Raw genomic sequence first — 9,200 nt, 5'->3', positions numbered from 1 at the left:
AGCTGTCTGTAGATGTGTGGGTTTATTTCTGGGCTCTCGATTCTGTTCCATTGATTTCTGTGTCTGTTTTTGTGCCCGTACCATGCTGTTTTGATTACTATAGCTTGGACGTATATTTTGAAATCAGGGAGTGTGATACCTCCAGCTTTGTTCTTTTTTCTCAGGATTCCTTTGGCTATTTGGAGTCTTTTGTTGTTCCATATAAATTTTAAGATTCTTTGTTCTCTTTCTGTGAAAAATGTTGTTGGAACTTTGATAGATATTGCATTGAATCTGTAGATTGCCTTCGGAAATATGGACATTTTAACTATGATCATTCTTCCAATCCAAGAGCATGGAATATCTTTCCATTTCTTTGTGTCTTCAATTTCTTTCAACAATGTTTTATAGTTTTCAGTGTACAGATCTTTCACCTCTTTGGTTAAGTTTGTTTCTAGGTATTTTATTCTTTTTGTTGCTATTGTAAATGAGATTGTATTCTTAATTTCTCTTTCTGCTACTTCATTGTTAGTGTATAGAAAGGCAACTGATTTTTGTATGTTGATTTTGTAACCTGCAACTTTACAGTATTCATTTATTATTTCTAAAAGTTTTTTAGTGGATTCTTTAGGGTTTTCTATATATAAAATCATGTCATTTGCAAGTAGTGACAGTTTCACTTCTTCCTTTCCAATTTGGATCCCTTTTATTTCTTTTTCTTGCCTGATTGCTCTGGCTAGGACTTCCAATACTATGTTAAATAAGAGCAGTGAAAATGGGTATCCTTGTCTGGTGCCTGTTCTTAGAGGGATAGCTTTCAGTTTTTCACCTGAGAATGATATTAGCTGTGGGTTTGTCATATATGGCCTTTATTATGTTGAGGTACTTTCCTTCTATCCCCATTTTATTCAGAGTTTTTATCATAAATGGATGCTGTATATTGTCAAATGCTTTCTTTGCATCTATTGAGATGATCTTATGATTTTTATTCTTCATTTTGTTAATGTGGTCTATCACGTTGATAGATTTGTGGATGTTGAACTATCCCTCCATGCCTGGAATAAATCCCACTTGACCATGGTGTATGATCTTTTTAATGTATTGTTGTATTTTGATTTGCTAGTGTCTTGAGGATTTTTGCATCGATGTTCATCTGTGATATTCGCCTGTAATTTACTTTTTTGTGTTGTCCTTGTCTGGTTTTGGTATCAGGGTAATGTTGGCTTTGTAGAATGAGTTAGGAAGCTTCCCCTCCTATTCAGTTTTTTGGAAGAGTTTGAAAAGGATAGGTATTAAGTCTTCTTTGAATGATTGGTAGAATTCACCAGGGAAGCTGTCTGGTCCTGGACTTTTATTTTTGGGGAGGTTTTTGATTACTGTTTCACTCTCCTTATTGGTGATTGCTAGATTCAAATTCTCGATTTCTTCTTGATTCACTTTTGGAAGGTTGTATGATTCTAAGAATTTATCCATTTCCTTAGATTATCCAATTTGTTGGCGTATAGCTTTTTGTAGTATTCTTATAATCTAATATATTCTCTTATAATACTGAGGTGTCTGTTGTAATTTCTCATCTTTCATTTCTGATTTTATTTATTTGAGCTTTCTCTCTTTTTTTCTTGGTGAGTTTAGCCTTTAGCTAAAGGTTTGTCAATTTTGTTTATCTTTTCAAAGAATCAGCCCTTGGTTTCATTGATTTTTTTTTATATTGTTTTTTTAGTCTTTATTTCATTTATTTCTGCTCTGATTTTTATTATTTCCCTTCTTCTACTGATTTGGGGCTTTGTTTGTTCTTCTTTTTCCAGTTCCTTTAGGTGCACTGTTAGATTGTTTATTTGTGATTTTTCTTGTTTGTTGAGGTAGGCCTGTATTGCTATAAACTTCCCTCTTAGAACCTCTTTTGCTGTATCCCATAAATTCTGGCATGTTGTATTTTCATTTTAATTTGTCTCCATGTATTTTTTGATTTCTTCATTGACCCAGTCGTTGTTCAGTAGCATTTTGTTTAATCGCCACATATCTGTGGATTTTCTGATTTTCTTCCTGTAGTTGATTTCTAGTTTCATGCTGTTGTACTCAGACAAGATGCTTGGTATTATTTCAATCTTCTTAAATTTATTGAGACTTGTTTTTTGGCCTTATATGTGATCAATCCTGGAGAATGTTCCATGTGCATTTGAAAAGAATGTGTATTCTGTGATTTTTGGATGGAATGTTCTGTATATATCTACTAAGTTCATCTGGTCTAATGTGTCATTTAAGGCCAATGTTTCCATATTGATCTTCTGTTTGGATGATCTATCCATTGGTGTAAATGGAGTGTTAAAGTCCTCTACTGTTATTGTGTTGCTGTCTATTTCTCTTTTTATGTCTGTTGATAATTGCTTGATATATTTAGATGCTCCTAAGTTGGGTGCATAGATATTTACAAGTGTTATATCCTCTTGTTGGATTGTTCCCTTGATCATTATGTAGTGCCCTTCTTTGTCTCTTGTTACAGTTTTTGTTTTAAAGCCTATTTTGTCTGATATAAATACTGCTACTACAGCTTTGTTTTCATTGCTCTTTGCATGGAGTATCTTTTTTTCCATCCCTTCACTTTTAGTTGGTGAGGGTCTTTAGGTCTGAAGTGTGTCTGCTGTATGCAGCATATATATGGGTCCTGTTTTTTAATCCAATCAGCCACCCTATGCCTTTTGATTGGAAGATTTAGTACATTGACATTTAAAGTAGCTATTGATAAGTATGTACTTATTGTCAATTTGTTACTTTTTTTCTGGGGGTTTTAGTAGTTCTTCTCTGTTTCTTTCTTCTCTTGCTCTCTTCCCTTGTGGTTCTATGGCTTTCTTTACTATTATGTTTGGGTTCCTTTCTCTTAGTTTTTTGTGTATTTATTATAGGTTTCTGGTTTGTGATTACCGCAAGGTTCATATAGAATAACCTATATATACAGCAATCTATATTAAGTTGATGGTCACTTTAGTTTGACCTCTTTCTAAAAACTCTACTCTTTTTCTCCCTCCAAGACTTCTTAGTCTCTCATCTCTACTCCTCTTCTCTGTGAAGACTGGCTTTCTCTACCAGTTCTTAATTTCAGCTTTCATTTGCCCTCGCTTCACTATGGTGTCATCTCTATATAGCACCTCTCCTCACCAGCGCCCTTCATATCACTACAGTCAAATGAGATAGACCAAGAGGGAATTTGGCTCCACCTAGGCCAGGGATGAGCTACACCTGGGAGAAGTGCCCCTCCTACCCCCACGCTCTCAGACAAGGTCAGTGAGCTGAGGAACCTGGTGTATTTCAGGTGCTATGAATGGTGAGGCAATTGAGAAGGGAAATTGGGCATAGCATACAAATCAATGGATATATCTTCTACAAAACTCAAGGTATCCAGAAGGATTATTCCAGAAACTGATATTTGCTTCAATAGTTTATGTAGATATTTAAGATATTACATACTTCCCTCAAATATGATCTCATATTGCCCCACTTATAACTTTTTAATGGCTAGCAGTTATAGTCAGTGTAAGTCTCAGAGTTCTAAACTTTGATGATCTTCCTTTCCAATCTATCCATCCTAAGAATACCCCTCTCCCCCTCCATACTATCCCTCACTTCCAGACCTTTCTACATCCTGTAGTCATTCTTTGAATCATTGGCACTTTATGTTATATAAATAATACCAAAATATTTATTTCTGATTTTATATTTTTAAAAACATTTTAAGTTAGGTTTATATTGGATAAAACTTGGAGGTAGAAAAAAAGATGGCAGCAGTGCGCTGGCTCTCACATTAAGCCTGCCTCCACGCCAACATGCCCACCAGAGCTTGGTTCACTCGTGGTCTTTCCTCCATCCTCATGAAATTGGATCAGGGAAGATCTGAAATGCATTCATCCAAAATGAAAACGGTTAATAGCTTCCATTTCAGTTACCTCTCCAGTGGCATTTGCGTTTCATCATGAATCAAAGCTTTAAAATAAAATGATAATGTTATAATGTTAAAATTTCCTTCATCAACCAGTAGAAAATTGATATTAATGGGAAGGCAGGAAAGGACCCTAGTTCAAACCATATTCTGCCTTTGTGTAAGGCTGACCTTGGCTGCACTCTCGTTGTCATGAAAGTATATATTGCATAGGAGGACAAACTGAATTTTTCATAAAACTGGATATTATTGCATCTGCCAAGGCAGGACCGCAGAGCTACACATCAACACACATCTCATATGAATTCCCACAATGGGCCAGAGATGATTAAATAACTTTTGTAGAACAGCATTTGAAATTTTGCTTTTGTCTATATTTTTTATAATAGTCAGCAGAGAACTGATTGCAGCCTTCCAAGAAAAGAATAATTTGGCATTTTAAAGACATTCAGAGGCACACATTAGCACAAAAAAACCATCTCACTCCAGTGTCCCGGGCATTCACATCTTAGAAGACTTTTCAAGTACTTTATCTTTCAGCTCTTCCAAATGCTATTTTTTAAAAGCATCCAGATGTCTATCCTAAAGGCAATTATTTCTTTAAAATTCATAAAGAGTTGCATAAAAATGAAAACTACATTTTAATGTTTGTCTGCTTGTCCCCGGGGAAATATAACTTAAACATTAAATTGCACTACGACTCTAAAAGTTGTAAGGAAAAAAGGACTATATATAATTTTAGCCAGTAACATTAGGAAATTCATGTTAGTCAAGGAAGTCTGCACAAATTCCAAAATTTTCTTATGAAACATAGTCAATGCCTTCTGTGGTGGGTAAATTTTATGTCTGCTTGGCTAGGCTAGAGTAGCCAGTTGTTCAATCAAATACTAATCTAGATGTTGCTGTAAAGGTATTTTGTAGATATGGTTAATATCTTCAATGGGTTGACTTTAAGGAGATTACTCTTGATAATATGGGAAGACCTCATCCAATCAGTTGGAGGCCTTTGGAGCAAAAATTGATGTTTCTTGGAGAAGAAAGAATTCTGCCTCAAGACTGAACACCAGCTCCTGCCTGAATTTCCAGCCTGCTGTCCTGCCCTACAAATTTCAGACTCATCAGCCCCCACAATCACGTGATCCAATTCCTTGAAATAAATCTCTTTATAGACGACAGGTAGCTAGATGTATAGATAGGTAGATATCTCCATCTCCTATTGGTTCTGTTTCTCTAGAGAACCCTGACTGACACACCTTCCCATACTATAACAGCAATGAATTTACATGCCACATCTGATAGTTTTTGAAAGGATAAAAGCCCTATAGATACATTTAGATGTATTATCTTAGTGAATAGATTTTTTGTGGCATTAAATCGGCTTTTTCAAGCCATAATCCTAATGCCCTAAATAAATTGTCTGAGTGACTCAAGCAGCCAGAAGAACCAGGACGGCTTCCAAATTGTCCTTTTTTATTTCTAGAATATAAATTTAAAGATCTGATTTGTTGTTGTTATTGGCACTATGTGCTTTAATTGGAAAAGTTAGAACCGTGCAAATGGAATTTACACATTACAAATGCAACATGAAGGCACAAGATTCATCTTTAGATGCTTTCCTGGATGTTCCTGAGGTGCAACAGGAGAACACACCTAATGCTTAAGCAGCTTTAACTGCACTTTTCTGCCAACTTGATTGTTACATATTTGTCTCATTTCCCAATTTAGATCATTGCAAAGTCAGAGGCACCAATGAAAGAGCCTCATTTACTCTTCAGAAGAGCTCTGCTTAAAAGCTCCCAAGAGTTTCTCTCCAGCTAATCCCTATAAACGTTCTAAATGAAGGTGGAAATTGTGGATCATCTCCAAGGGGATTAACCATCCATTTCCTAGAAGATGGAGGCACCAGATATTCTCACCTAAAGGTAAACTGACACATGTGACAAGGGGCTTCTCCATCAACCCCTACTTCTGGAGCTCTCACATCCATTACTTCATACAGTGCATGTTACAAGATACGGTGACTTCTGGGTCTAAATCCACGGAACCCATGATTTTATAAAGGCAGGTTGGAATTATGGAAGGAATTATAAATAATTCACTTAAAATGAATAAGGGGACCTTTCATTTCTAAAGCATCTTATTGTTTTTTTAATTCTCTTTGTAAATCTGGACTTCTGTTGGCTTTTCTCAAAGCAGGGGGAATGTCTATCCTAATAGAATATGAACATAAGCTTACTCTATGAGACCACTGATATCCAATTCAGGTTAACTGATCATTCTACTAATATTCATTCCATAATTATTGCTAAAATTACCATGAGTGCATTTACCTATTTTTAGAGTATGCATTTCATCTTGGACTCTTGGAAAGGCAAGAGGCACAACTACAGACTTTTCATTATTATTATGTAACAATAACAATGCCATAGTTCTATTTGGTTCTTCCAATTTTTCATTGTGCTTTCACATTTTCTTATTTAATACCGGCAACAGTCTATAATTTTACTTTATAGATGGGGAAATTGTGCCTTAAAGAGAACACGTGATTCATTCAACAGGATATGGGACTCCTGTGTAAGGATGTCTCATGTTCTGAGAACTCTTTCTTCCCCACGGACAGCAGAGAATGGGTCTGCACGTACGTGTCTTTATTCTGTTGGCTTTTAAGGTGTAACTCTAGTAACCAGCTCTGCTCTAGTCTACTCTAGCAACATCTTGAAAACCAGACAGAAGAAAGAAGGATCGATCATGTGAAAGACTAGGGGACTTTCGATCATAGACTCACTATAAGAAATTGACTCCACAGCAAGGCCACCAGCCAGGCCACAAGTAACCCAGGAGGCAGTGAGGATATCTATTCATTGGCATGGAAAGACAAGCTGTTATACTCTCCTAAGTGGAAAAAGGAGGTTACAAAATAATAATTATAGCACAGTGACAGTTCTATAAATAGAGAGAAGGTGAAAATTATTAATCAGTAGTATGATCTGGAGCTTTTTATTTTAAAAAAATGGCCTTTTGCATTTTCTAACTTTCAACAATAAATAGGTCGTGCTTGAGTAACATAATGTTTAAGAGACAGTCCAAAATTAATTTATAGTCAATTGTGGGTAGATGCTCACTTTACCAACCACTCTCACCCCAAAGGCCTCCTCCCTCCCACCTGCCAGCGCTTTCTGCCCACTCCTCCAGGGGTCAGGGCAGTTTGGGGGCGGGTCCGCAGAGGACACCTCAGCATGAGCACGGATGAGGGTGTGCCTGGGATTCTCTCTTGGAGGCTATCAAGCTTCTTCTCTTCTCCACTTATAAAGCCGCTCCTAATTTGAAAGGTAATCATCTTATGAACACTTCAGGACCCAGAGTGCACCTTCGACCAAGCTGAGGAACTACATGTTACCGACAATCAGCAGCCTAGAGTGACATTGCCACTGCCAAAGAATGGGCCAACAATTTCTACTCCGTGAGCACAGCACGCAGGCCATTTGTAAGACGGCATTTATCAATACATAGGTAGGTAGATAGACATAAAACAGGACCAGAAAGTATTTGGAAAGGGAGGATTGAGCCAGCTAAATTCCCCCATTAAGTGTTAAAAATGTAGCTCTTTTTTAACAACAAAAAAATGAACAACCCGTTCAAAAAATGGGCAGAGGATATGAACAGACATTTTTCCAAAGAAGATATACAGATGGCCAATAGGCACATGAAAGGATGTTCAACATCACTAATTATTAGGGAAATGCAAATCAAAACTACAATGAGATATCACCTCACACCCATCAGAATGTCTATAATTAACAAGACAAGAAATAAAAAATGTTGGAGAGGATGTGGAGAAAAGGGAACCCTCATGCACTGCTGGTGGGAGTGTAAACTGGTGCAGCCTCTATGGAAAACAATATGGAGATTCCTCAAAAAACTAAAAATAGAAATTCTACATGATCCAGCTATCCAAGGTACAGCTACTGGGTATTGATCCAAAGAACATGAAATCACTAATTCAAAAAGATATATGCACCCTTATGTTCATCGAAGCATTATTTACAATAGCTAAGATGTGAAAGCAACCCAAGTGCCCATCAAAGGATGAGTGGATAAAGATGACGTGGTATATATATATACACACACACACAATGGAACACTACTCAGCCATAAAAAAGACAAAATCATGCCATTTGTGACAACACGGATAGACCTTGAGGGTAATATGCTAAGCGAAACAAGTCAGACAGAGAAAGACAAATACTGTATGATTCCACTCGTATGTGGAAGATAAACAAATGCATAGATAAGGAGAACAGATCAGTGGTTACTAGAGGAAAAGGGGGTGGGGGAGAGCGAAAGAGATAAAGGGGCACATATATATGGTAACAGATAAAACTAGACTGTCAGTGGTGAACAGTCTACACAGAAACTGAAATATAATCATGTACCCCTGAAATTTACACGATGTTAAAAGCCAATAGGACCTCAATAAAATAAATTTTTTAAAAAAATAATTAGCTTCTTTTCAACCAGTGAGTGGCCTTGTCCAATCGGCCTTCGATGTTCTACAACCTCGGAGCAAGTCTGTGCAGGAAAAGGGAAGAAGTGCTGGGCGCTCCTTCTCTTGCTCCATCTGGAGTTAACGTTGATCCACTGGCCCTGGCCCGGCTAAGGCGCCGTCAGCGCAGCAGAGGCTGGGCTCAGCTAGGGAGGAATTTGTCCTCACTGAGTGGCTCTGCCCTAGAGAGCAAGTTCCTGGCTCCCTGGAGACAGCGTCTGCTTCTCTCCTTCCCTTGAAAACCATGTAATTTCAAACGTCATCAACTCTGAATTCATGAGCAAATAGTATGCAATGCTTCAGGGAGACCGTTCAAGCTTCTTAAAAAAATAAACTTTTTAAACAGCGTCCAGTGCTCATTTAACATGTACACTAGGTAATAAGAAGTCGGCATTGTCTTCATTACTCATGTTTAATGGTAATGAGGCCTTTCTATTAAGGCCTCTATTCCACCCTCATTTGCTAGCCTGGTTGTGATTATTCTATGCTTTTTAAACTAATAGTCTACTTTCTTTTACGCATAAAGAATACCTAGACACATAGCACTCTGTACCAGGCCCTGTTGAGCATCCGATGCACTCTCTCATTCAATCCTCAGGACAGCCCTAGGGATAAGGACCAAACTATCACTGTCACCGCTTTACAAGGGAAGACACCGAGGCAGGTAGAGCTTAAATAACTCGCCCAAGGTCGCAGAGCCAGTAAGTTGCAGAGCAAAGGTTGACCCCAGGCTGTCTGGCTCCCACG

This window comes from Ceratotherium simum, chromosome 14 (genome assembly GCF_057802395.1).
Source record: "Ceratotherium simum simum isolate JZ-2026a chromosome 14, ASM5780239v1, whole genome shotgun sequence".
Lineage (NCBI taxonomy): Eukaryota > Metazoa > Chordata > Mammalia > Perissodactyla > Rhinocerotidae > Ceratotherium > Ceratotherium simum.
The sequence above is the reverse complement of the archived record's forward strand: the minus strand, read 5'-3'. Positions refer to the sequence as shown.